This window comes from Mercurialis annua, linkage group LG2 (assembly GCF_937616625.2).
Source record: "Mercurialis annua linkage group LG2, ddMerAnnu1.2, whole genome shotgun sequence".
Taxonomy (NCBI): domain Eukaryota; kingdom Viridiplantae; phylum Streptophyta; class Magnoliopsida; order Malpighiales; family Euphorbiaceae; genus Mercurialis; species Mercurialis annua.
This window is the reverse complement of record NC_065571.1, coordinates 36,802,281-36,815,460: the sequence shown is the minus strand read 5'-3', so window position 1 is coordinate 36,815,460 and position 13,180 is coordinate 36,802,281. Positions and strand designations below refer to the sequence as shown.

The following is a 13,180-nucleotide window of genomic DNA, read 5'->3' as shown; positions in this document are numbered from 1 at the left end:
TTACAACTTTTTGGCAATTTAAGACAAACGTTTACAAATGTTACGAAACAAAACTAAACGTTTCACCTTATTAGTAATGTAAGCCAAACGTTTAAAATGTTACAAAACCAATCCAATCATTAAAAACATTACGAAACAAATCCAAATGTTTCCCCTTTTTAGCGATTTAAGCCAAACGTTTACAAACATTACGAAACAAATCCAAACGTTTCCCATTTTTAGTGATTTAAGCCAAACGTTAAAGCCGTTATGAAACAAATCCAAACGTTTCACCTTTTTAGCAATTTAAGCCAAACGTTTACAAACTTATAAAACAAAACCAAACGTTTTATATTTTTAGCGATTGAAGCCAAACGTTTACAAATGTTACGAAAAAAAACCAAATGTTTCACATTTTTAGTGATTGAAGCCAAACGTTTACAAATGTTACGAAATAAAACCAAACGTTTCACATTTTTAGCGATTGAAGACAAACGTTTACAAATGTTACGAAACAAAACCAAATGTTTCACCTTTTTAGCGATTTAAGCCAAACGTTTACAAATGCTACGAAACAAATCCAAACATTTCACATTTTTTAGCGATTTAATCCAAACATTTAAAACGTTACAAAACCTATCCAAACGTTTAAAACGTTACGAAACAAATCCAAAAGTTTCACCTTTTTAGCGATTTAAGCCAAACGTTTAAAATGTTACGAAACCAATCCAAACGTTTAATACATTACGAAACAAATCCAAATGTTTCCCCTTTTTAGCTATTTAAGCCAAACGTTTACAAACGTTACGAAACAAATCCAAATGTTTCATATTTTCAGCAATTTAAGCCAAACATTAAAGCCGTTACGAAAGAAATCCAAACGTTTCACCTTCTTAGCAATTTAAGCCAAACGTTTACAAACGTTACGAAACAAAAACCAAACATTTCACCTTTTTATCGATTGAAGACGTTTACAAATGTTACGAAACAAAACCAAACATTTCTAGCAATTGAAGCCAAATGTTTACAAACGTTTCGAAAAAAAACCAAATGTTTCACCTTTTTAGCGATTGAAGAGAAACGTTAAGAAACAAAACCAAACATTTCAACTTTTTATTGATTTAAGCCAAACATTTAAATCATTACCAAACAAATCCAAACGTTTAAAATATTACGAAACAAATCCAAACGTTTCACCTTTATATCGATGTAAGCCAAACGTTTACAAACGTTAAGAAACAAATCCAAATGTTTCCCCTTTTTATCAATTCGAGCCAAACGTTTCAAATGTTAAGAAACAAATCCAAACGTTTACAAACGTTACAAAACAAAACCAAACGTTTCCCCTTTTTAGCGATTTCAACCAAACGTTTACAAACGTTACGAAACAAATCCAAATATTTCACCTTTTTAATAATTTAACCCAAACGTTTAAAACGTTACAAAACCAATCCAAACCTTTAAAACATTACGTAACAAATCCAAACGTTTCTCCTTTTTAGCGATTTAAGCCAAACGTTTGCAAACGTTACAAAACCAAAAATGTTACGAAACAAATCCAAACGTTTCACATTTTTTGCGATTTAAGCCAAATTTTACGAAATAAACCCAAATGTTTCACTTTTTTAGCGATATAAGAAAAACGTTTAAGATGTTACGAAACCAATCCAAACATTTAAAACGTTAAGAAATAGATCCAAACGTTTCACATTTTTAGTGATTTAAGCCAAATGTTTACAAACGTTACGAAACAAAACGTTTCACTTTTTTAGCAATTTACGCCAAATGTTTACAAACGTTATGAAACAAATCCAAATGTTTCTCTTTTTTAGCGATTTAAGCCAAACGTTTACAAATGTTACGAAACAAATCCAAACGTTTGCCATTTTTAACAAATTAAGCCAAACGTTTACAAACGTTAAGAAACAAATCGAAACGTTTCACCTTTTTAGCGATTTAAGCCAATCATTTACAAACCTTACGAAACAAATCCAAATGTTTTACCTTTTTAGCGATTTAAGTATAATATTTACAAACGTTACGAAACAAATCCAAACATTTCCCCTTTTTATCAATTAGAGCCAAACATTTAAAATGATACGAAACAAATCCAAACGTTACGAAACGAAACCAAACGTTTCACGTTTCTAGCGATTTAAGCCAAACGTCTATAAACATTACAAAACAAATCCAAACATTTCCCCTTTTTAGCGGCCAAACGTTTACAAACGTTATGAAACAAATCCAAACATGTCACCTTTTTAGCGATTTAAGCCAAAAGTTTAAAACGTTACCAAACAAATCCAAACCTTTAAAACGTTACGAAACAAATCCAAACATTTCACATTTTTAGAGATTTAAGCGAAAAGTTTACAAACGTTACGAAACAAATCCAAACATTTCACATTTTTTAGCGATTTAATCCAAACGTTTAAAACGTTACAAAACCAATCCAAACGTTTAAAACATTACAAAAAACATCCATACGTTTTTCCTTTTTAACGATTTAAGACAAACGATTGCAAACATTACAAAACAAAAAAACATTACGAAACAAAACCAAACGTTTCAACTTTTTAGCAATTTAAGCCAAACGTTTACAAATGTTACGAAGCAAAACCAAACGTTTCACCTTATTAATAATGTAAGCCAAACGTTTAAAATGTTACAAAACCAATCCAATCGTTTAAAACATTATGAAACAAATCCAAACGTTTCCCCTTTTTAACGATTTAAGCCAAACGTTTACAAATGTTACGAAACAAATCTAAACGTTTCACCTTTTTAGCGATTTAAGAAAAACGTTTAAGACGTTGCAAAACCAATCCAAACGTTTAAAACGATACTAGACAAATCCAAACATTTCTCTTTTTTAGTGATTTAAGGCAAATGTTTGTAAAACGTTACGAAATAAAACGTTTCACCTTTTTAGCAATTTATGCCAAATGTTTACAAACGTTACGAAACAAATCCAAACGTTAACATTTACAAACGTTACAAAACAAATCCAAATGTTTGACATTTTTAGCAGTTTAAGCTAAACGTTTATAAACGTAAAAAAACAAATCGAAATGTTTCACCTTTTTAGCGATTTAAGCCAAATAATTACAAACGTTACATAACAATTCCAAACATTTCATCTTTTTAAAGATTTAAGCCAAAGGTTCACAAACGTTACAAAATTAATCCAAACATTTATTAATTTTAGCGATTTAAGCCAAACGTTTACAATAGTTAAGAAACAAATCCAAACGTTTCACATTTTTAGCGATTTGAGCCAAACGTTTACAACGTTAATAATCAAATCCAAACGTTTCACCTTTTCAGCGATTTTAGCCAAACGTTTACAAACGTTACGAAACAAATCCAAACGTTTTACATTTTTAGCGATTTAAACCAAATGTTTACAAACATTACAAAACAAAACCAAACGTTTCAACTTTTTAGCAATTTAAGCCAAATGTTTACAAACGTTATGAAACAAAACAAAACGTTTCACCTTTTTAGCGATTTAAACCAAAAGTTTAAAATGTTATGAAACCAATCCAAACGTTTAAAACATTACGAAACAAATCCAAACGTTACCCTTTTGTAGCAATTTAAGCCAAACGTTTACAAACGTTACGAAACAAATCCAAACGTTTCACATTTTTAGCAATTTAAGCCAAACGTTAAAGCCGTTACGAAACAAATACAAACGTTTCACCTTTTTAGCAATTTAAGCCAAACGTTTACAAACATTACGAAACAAAACCAAACATTTCACTTTTTTACCGATTGAGGCCAAACATTTACAAATGTTACGAAACAAAACTAAACGTTTCACCTTTTTAGCGATTGAAGCCAAACGTTTACAAACGTTACGAAACAAAACCAAACGTTTCACCTTTTTAGCGATTGCAGAGAAACGTTACGAAACAAAACCAAACGTTTCAACTTTTTAGCGATTTAAGCCAAACATTTAAATCGTTACCAAACAAATCGAAACGTTTAAAATATGACGAAACAAATCCAAATGTTTCACCTATATATCAATTTAAACCAAACATTTACAAACGTTAAGAAACAAATCCAAATGTTTCCCCTTTTTATGAATTCGAGCCAAACATTTCAAATGTTACGAAACAAATCCAAACGCTTACAAAAGTTACAAAACAAAACCAAACGTGTCCCCTTTTTAGCGATTTCAGCCAAACGTTTACAAACGTTACGAAACAAATTCAAACATTTCACCTTTTTAGCAATTTCAGCCAAACGTTTAAAACGTTACAAAACCAACCGAACCTTTAAAACATTACGAAACAAATCCAAACGTTTCACCTTTTTAGCGATTTAAGCGAAACGTTGCAAACGTTACAAAACAAAAAATGTTACGAAACAAATCCAAATGTTTCACCTTTTTTAAGATTTAAGCCAAACGCTTACAAATGTTACGAAATAAACCAAAACGTTTCACGTTTTTAGCGATTTATGCAAAACGTTTAAGACGTTATGAAACCAATCCAAACGTTTAAAACGTTACGAAACAAATCCAAACGTTTCACATTTTTAGCGATTTAAGCCAATGTTTACAAACGTTACGAAACAAAACGTTTCACCTTTTTAGCAATTTACGCAAAATGTTTACAAACGTTATGAAACAAATCCAAATGTTTCTCCTTTTTAGCTATATAAGGCAAACGTTTACAAATGTTAAGAAACAAATCCAAACGTTTGACATTTTTAACAAATTAAGCCAAATGTTTACAAACGTTAAGAAAGAAATCGAAACGTTTCACCTTTTTAGCGATTTAAGCCAAAAGTTTACAAACGTTACGAAACAAATCCAAACGTTTTACCTTTTTAATGATTTAAGCCAAATGTTTACAAACGTTACGAAACAAATCCAAACATTTCACTATTTTAGCGATTTAAGTCAAACGTTTACAAACGTTTAGAAACAAATCCAAACATTTCACATTTTTAGCGATTTAAGCCAAACGTTTACAAACGCTAAGAAACAAATCCAAACGTTTCACCTTTTTAGCGATTTAAGCTAAACGTTTAGAAACTTTACGAAACAAATCCAAATGTTTTACATTTTTAGCGATTTATACCAAATATTTACAAACGTTATGAAACAAAACCAAAACGTTTCAATTTTTTAGTAATTTAAGCCAAACGTTCACAAACGTTACAAAACAAAACCAAAAGTTTAACCTTTTTAGCGATTTAAGCCCAACGTTTAAAATGTTATGAAACTAATCCAAACGTTTAAAACATTACGAAACAAATCCAAACGTTCCCCCATTTTTAGCGATTCAAGCCAAACGTTTACAAATGTTACGAAATAATCCAAACGTTTCACATTTTTAGTGATTTAAGCCAAACGTTAAAGCCGTTACGAAACAAATGCAAATGTTTCACCTTTTTAGCAATTTAAGCCAAACATTTACAAACGTTACGAAACAAAACCAAACATTTAACCTTTTTAGCGATTGAAGCGAAACGTTTACAAATGTTACGAAACAAAACCAAACTTTTCACCTTTTTAGCGATTGAAGCCAAACGTTACAAAACCAAACCAAAAGTTTAACCTTTTTAGCGATTGAAGACAAACGTTTACAAACGTTACGAAACAAAACAAAATGTTTCACCTTTTTAGCTATTTAATCCAAACATTTAAATCCTTACGAAACAAATCTAAACGTTTAAAACAATACAAAACAAATCCAAACGCTTCACCATTATACCGATTTAAGCCAAACGTTTACAAACATTAAGAAAGAAATCCAAACGTTTCCCCTTTTTATCAATTAGAGCCAAACATTTAAAATATTACGAAACAAATCCAAACGTTTACAAATGTTACGAAACAAAACCAAACGTTTCACATTTTTAGCAATTTAAGTCAAACGTTTACAAACGTTACGAAACAAAACCAAACGTTTCATCTTTTTAGCGATTTAAGCCAACGTCTAAAATGTTATGAAACCAATCCAATCGTTTAAAACATTACGAAACAAATCCAAACGTTTCCCCTTTTTAGCGATTTAAGCCAAACGTTTACAAATGTTACGAAATAAATCCAAACATTTTACTTTTTTTGGCGATTTAAACCAAACGTTAATGCCGTTACGAAACAAATCCAAACGTTTCACCTTTTAACCAATTTAAGCTAAACGTTTACAAACGCTGCAAAAAAAAAACCAAACGTTTAACCTTTTTAGGGATTGAAGCCAAACGTTTACAAATGTTACGAAACAAAACCAAATTTTTCACCTTTTTAGCGATTGAAGCCAAACATTTACAAACGTTACGAAATAAAACCAAACGTTTCACATTTTTAGCGATTGAAGACAAACGTTTAGAAATGTTACGAAACAAACCAAAAGTTTCACCTTTTTAGCGATTTAAGCCAAACATTTAATTCGTTGTGAAACAAATCCAAAAGTTTAAAAAATTACGAAACAAATCCAAACATTTCACCTTTTTAGCGATTTAAGACAAACATTTACAAACGTTACGAAACAAATCCAAACATTTTACATTTTTTAGCTATTTAATCTAAACATTTAAAACGTTACAAAACCAATAATGTTACGAAATAAATCCAAACGTTTCACCTTTTTAGCGATTTAAGCCAAACGTTTGCAAACGTTACAAAACCAAAAACGTTACGAAACAAAACCAAACGTTTCAACTTTTTAGCAATTTAAGCCAAACGTTTACAGACGTTACGAAACAAAACCAAACGTTTCTCCATTTTAGCGATTCAAGCCAAACGTTTAAAATGTTACGAAACCAATCCAATCGTTTAAAATATTACGAAACTGTCACGACCCATTTTCATGAATCGCAACCGGCGCTAGGGTATGGGTGATGTAGTACCGAAACCCGTAGCTAGCCTTCCATATATCACATAAACACATAAACCTGCAGAAAACCAATGCTCGGGGGCAACCGAGACTTCAGCCTAAAACTAACAGTTATAATATTCAACAGTTTATATAACATGCTTATTCAATCCCGAGCCTAAAATAGGTTTATCATCAACCAATGTAAATAATATAACATGCCAAAGCAATAAAACCAGTCGAACCAATCCGACAAAAATATAATAATAATAAAGACGTCTAGTTACTACTGCGGTCTAAGAATAAAACAGTTTATAGTTTTATTAAAAATAAAAGAAACCTCCGAGGAAAAGTAAATAAGGAGATCACCAGACTCTCTCAGATCATAACCCTGGGGAAAATTGGGAAAACAACGGGGTCAGATATACTGAGATGAGTTTATACCACTATCTACATTTATTAAGTGGAAAACTTTTGAAACCGTTTAAAACGTTTAAATACGATATTACGAATAATAGTTGGAACCCTAATCCACAATTCTAAATAATAAACATAATCCAACAGGTCTAGTCCCGAGAGCTGAGCTACACCGAGTTACCACTGACCACACTTATACCAGAGTCCCGAGAGCTGAGCTACACCGAGTTACTCTACTTGGTCCCGAGAGCTGTCACGACCCGAATTCCACCCTAATCCAAGTCACAACCGGCGCTAGGGAATGGGAATGGTTGTTCCGAAACCCGTAGCAAGCCTATAACCTCTAGAAATTTTTCACAAATATTATTAAAAGATCGCACCTCGCGTACGATCTGTTTTCAGAAAATACCGTTAAAACTTTTCTCTTTTAACGTAACACGATTTCTGAAAATAAACATATATGCGAAATCTGGTTTCAGAAGTACTGGTTGGATAACCTCGTTATCTCAACCCTTGCTCCCTTCTGAAAATCTGGCGTGGTAGATACTGGAAACCAGGGACTTATCTTTCGCTTGCCTTAACACATTGGCAGCCCCGTTCCAAACCACATGCCAACGTTAATATGTTTAATAAAAATAAGCGGACACTCTGCGTCTCGCAACGGTGGTATTAAACATATTAAAATACACAGCGGACCGGTTACACATAGCCGGCGTAAATAAAACATACTGTGTTTGACCCTCACAAAAACACACGAGGCCGACTCGGTAACTAGATACAATATACCACTAAGCAGCCACCCAAAAGGTACATATACGTGCAATAGATCCTATCAGAGTATCTAAACAAAGGACTAGTGGCACGGCTGCTGGCACATTACACTTATACTATTGCAGCATACTAAGAGTACAAAATCATATGTACATTACCAAAGAAGAGCTTTCCTGAAGAAGGGATGTGGAAGCTCGACTGACCTCAAAACTCATTTCGTGAAAATGGGATAACAACAACGGGGTCAGAAATATAAATATTTCTGAGTGAGTAAACAGTTTACAGGTAAATACCAAAATCGCATCATATATATAAAACAGCTATATATATAAAATATGTTACCAATATGTCGATCCATATGAAACCCTAGTCCACAATTGTCCTAACAGACACACTTATCTTACGAGCTGATAGACAACAGAATAAAGACCGTGACCCGAGTCACTGCCGTCCACTTCTGTATCTCTGGTACCTGGACCGTAATCATGAAACTGCCATCGTGGTTTTACCCGCGACCGTAACTGTATTACTGTCGTCTCAGGGTTTACCCGTGAAGTCAGGGCATCTACTTTCCCAATGACTTACACGACAGACATACCTCTATACCTCGACAGAAGTATATCTAAAAATCGGTGTTGGTGATCACGCAACCCTATTGCTGCCCAATAGGTAGCTCGTTTCAATGGACCTTTCTTGGCTACGTTATACTACTGCGATTTATGGATTTAAAACAGTTGAATAATGATATTCAAAAGTAAACACGTAAACTCACAGTACTGCTAAGTTACTACTTAGCCCTGCCGTATGTGTGACAGACTCCCCTGAGTCCTGGTCTGACTGCTGGACAGCTAGTCGGATCAAACATACAAAACACACAAGACAGCACATCAATACCCATTTCTGGTATAAATATCTAGGTCCTGAAACCTAGGTTTAATCAAATCATGCAATTCACGTAACAAATAGCACGTATGGTCTCTTTCTCTTTAAAAAACTATTTAAACCGTTTTCACCTCGAGAAAAAGTTTAGACTTCACTCTAGAAGTCATTTTAGTTATAGCAATACCTAATTAAAATCATTTAATAGTATCGACTTGATTGTCAAAATAATTCACAGTCGTATACTAATTATTTAGCAACATCGTTTGCTAATTTTTTTAAACCGGTTAAACATCGACTTTAACTCTTTTAAAGTCCTTTTTAAATGTTTAACTTTACTTTTAAAATCTCATTTTAAAAGTCTTTGACTTATGTTTAAAAATATTTATTTAAAATATTTTAGTTTCGGTCAGACAACACATCGAGTTACTAGGCGAAAACATTTCAAAATCGCCCCTCGAAAGTCCGCCGAAAAAGTCCGGAAAGTCTCTACGCACACGTCCCGCTAAGTCACTGTGCGTCCGCACGTGACTGGCTGTGCATTCGCACAGCCAGCTGTGCGTTCGCACAGTTGACTAGCTGTGCGTTCGCACAGCCTCTGCTGTGCAGGCGCACAGCAGGCCAGCCTCGGGGAAATCGATCCCCGGGCCATTCTGAAGTGCTATTGAATTTCAAAACGCTGCAAAAACGCTATTTTAACGTCCTAGTTCACATATACGCAATCCAATCACAATTTGAACGTATATTTCAATCGTTCGATACGGTAACCGTTTATAAACGAATATATATTCGAGATATATCGAAATATATTAAAATAAACGTTTAATACAGGTTTAGTACCTCGATTACTTGAGTAATCGTCGAAGAAACGGAGTTAGAATCGAGAAACGGACGGATCGGCTCGAAACCGTAACGTCGACGCACACTCAGAGAGCATAGCAGCTCTCCATTTCTTTCATTTGAAAGAAATGGGCTCAGATGCCCTAATATGGCTCTCAAATGTTATATATATAGATTCGGTTAAAGTGCTCTTTAGTACTAGCTCAATCATGCACTTTAAACAAACTTCTAAACTAGTCGTCCGTAGCCCAAACGGAAACGACTTTCAAATTTCATAAAATTTTACCCAAAAATCTAATAAAATATAGTAAGAATAAAAATATAATTTTTATTCTTATCCGACTTATATTTTATTCTTAATAAATCTCTAAAGATTTATGAGGTCCAAATTAGCCCCACTTGATTAAACTTTCTATGTCCAAATTTCATGAAATTTTGACGATAGCTTCGTCAAATTATTTCGCGAATAATGACACCAAAATTATTCTCTCGGGGCTTATAAATTATTTTATTTTAATTTGGACTAATAAATTATACTTAATTAGTTAATAATTGAAAACTAATTAAAGTAAAAGTTTAGGGATTAAAGGAAGCATTTCTCCTTACTTTCCCCTCACTCATAACCGCCTCACCTTCTTCTTATCATTATTATTTTTTTTTCTTTTCTTTAATATATATATAAAATATATTTATATATATCTTAATTTATATTCGTTAATTACACGTCAAAACTTTCGAGTTTCAACATTTTAATTTCGGGGTTTATTCCGAAATATTAAACTCTCCACTTAGAGTGGTATATTGATATATTAATTATCAATATATGTTTATCTTACGACTCTAGTCGTATTTCTTATTCGATTAGTCCCGTTCATATTCTTTTATTAAAATTTAAATCCCTGATTTAAATTTTAAACTTCTATTATTACAATATATTTTTAGGAATACTTATAAATTAAATTTACGCTTAAATTTAATTTACGTATTCCCGACTAATAAAAGCTTACACGTAGCTTATAAAATACGGGGTATTACATTCTCTCCCCCTTATATAAATTCGTCCTCGAATTTACTTATACTTCTGCTTTTACTTATACAACCAAAGAATACTCTTCCATTGCATGTTCTATGCTTTTCACAGCATAAACATTACTGTTGTTGTCCGTGGCATAACTGCTTCCATCTATGGCACAGTTGATGTCGTCTATGGCTCAATTGCACAGCTGTGCACTATTGTCAACTTACTACCTTTCGTCTATCAATTTTTCTACTTCTGCTTTACTGGTCCTTTCAGACCGTATACTTTCCTTTACTAGTATATAAATGCTTATATTAGCATCTTACAGTTCTCCTCTAACTGCATCTTATAACTCTCAATCACTTTACATCTCATCTCACTATACTTTCACTTATAGATTCTAAACCTATAACCTTGACTTCTGTTATCAGAAATCTAGGTATCCATTAACTTCGAGTTATTCGCTTATGTTTCCTCTTTTCGAGCCTACTTTGGCTATCTGAATCGCTTATTCTGAAGCGTCCGTTTACCAAATAAATTTGGTATTCCTATAGTCGGCAATGCGTTCTAAAATTTCCGTTTAGACTTCGAGTTAAGATTCTTTCTCGAAAGTCTCGGAAATCGATCTCAAAGTTGCCTCTTCGAGCAAATTTTGAGAGGGAGACTGCTAAACTGCCGTCATGGCTATTGTCGAAACCAATGAACCAAGCATTTAAACCAGTCTTTTTCCAAATATTATTTCAAATTCCCATATTTTGACATCCAATCTACAACTTCCGTGAAGAGTCGAACTTAATCCGACCTCTTTTCGGTTTCTGAAATCGTCCTTGAAGTTGGCTACTAGCCATATTTGTATTCTTTATACATCTTATTACTTTTTCTTTTCATTGTACTTCTTTATGGACGGTACAAGCTTTGAACTCATTTCTGGGATATCAACTTGTTACTAAGTCTTATGATATCACCTTTGAATTCACTTTCTTTTTATTCCTTGAACCTTCTAGTTCAATGTTAATTATTGGTTGTACATTTTATAATTTAAGAATTTTGGTCTCATTATAAAATTTTCATATCTTTTAATCGTTTTAGGGTAATATTGGTTAAGTATTTTCAATCCCTAACCTTACCCTCCTCATCTGTTGGAACTCCCGTTCCATAAACAGACTACTCATCCATAACATCTCTTACAATTCCTTATGAATTCTATATCTTGTACAGAATGTCTTTTAACTCTTTATCAATCTATAGTAACTTCCTGTTACAGATTGAATTAATGGATTCCTCTCACCCTAATGATGCGGTTATCTAGGTGTATGTGTAGGTTATAACCTAACTATCTCACCATAAAACACCTTCTAACTTACTTCATAATTACCGTAAAACCATACATCTATTACTAGTTTTCGGTATTTTCAAGGTTAATTAGACTTCTCAACCTCTTTTCCACACACATCTACTCCCTTGTTCACAGCTAACAGTTATCACAACTGTACTTTAGCTGTTACTATTGTATTTAATTAAGTGATTATCAACTTTAGCTCCGTTTTCAAAATATTTCACTTTGAAAACAAAATGTTTATTAAACATTTTTTCACTTTTAGTCGGCCGTACTATACATATTTCTGGCCCAACATTTAAAACACATGTACATCACATGTGTATTCCGTTACCAGCTAGCCTAGACCTCATAGTCATAAGGCTTGGTTCTCGGAATTTTCATCCTTTGAAATTACTGTCTCATTACAGCTTTCAAATTCATTTATATACATATCTGGAGCTTATGTTGATAATTCCAAGTTAATTAAAGTTTATACTTCTTATCGTTGTCACTTGCACTTTTGGCTTACCGCCAAAATTTCACGCAAGTTCCACGACAACATCTCCATCATCGAGCATCTCCTACCTCTCCGTTCGACGATCGCAACGGTTAAAACTTAGATAACCGTCATGGGACCATCATATCCCAATATCAAACCGATCTAACGGCTCGATCGCAAGTTATTAGGATTTTGCTACACCCTGGTAGTTTACAGACAACATCTGAAACTCACTTGTCCAATTCACTATCTTCATCCCCGTTACACCTTGATAACATCTTTACCTTATGTTGATTCCAGGTTTGATATACTTTTAAGTATATTGTTTGTTCGTTTTATGATTTATTAATCATTTTCATTAATGAATATCTGCTAACACGACTTGACAACTACATCAGTCGTTAACATATTCATTGATCCTCTTTACTCATATCAGAACTAGTAGTGTACCTACTTGGTTCTGAGAATACTCACACTTCTTTCCATCATCTTTCTTTTAGATGTTTCGTTGTGGTTTACCATTTAAGTGCTGAGGTTTACTCCTCCCAGACTTATGAATTTTTTAATTTTATCTAACCACTCGTATGGATTCAAGAGATATGTCCATTACTGACATCTGCTCT

At 33.0% G+C, this 13,180-nt stretch overlaps 1 pseudogene; it reads left to right on the top strand.

Moving 5' to 3' along the window:
- Positions 1-12,049, top strand: part of LOC130015108 (uncharacterized) — a 55,384-nt pseudogene extending 43,335 nt beyond the window's left edge.
- Positions 12,050-13,180: the final 1,131 nt, after the last annotated feature.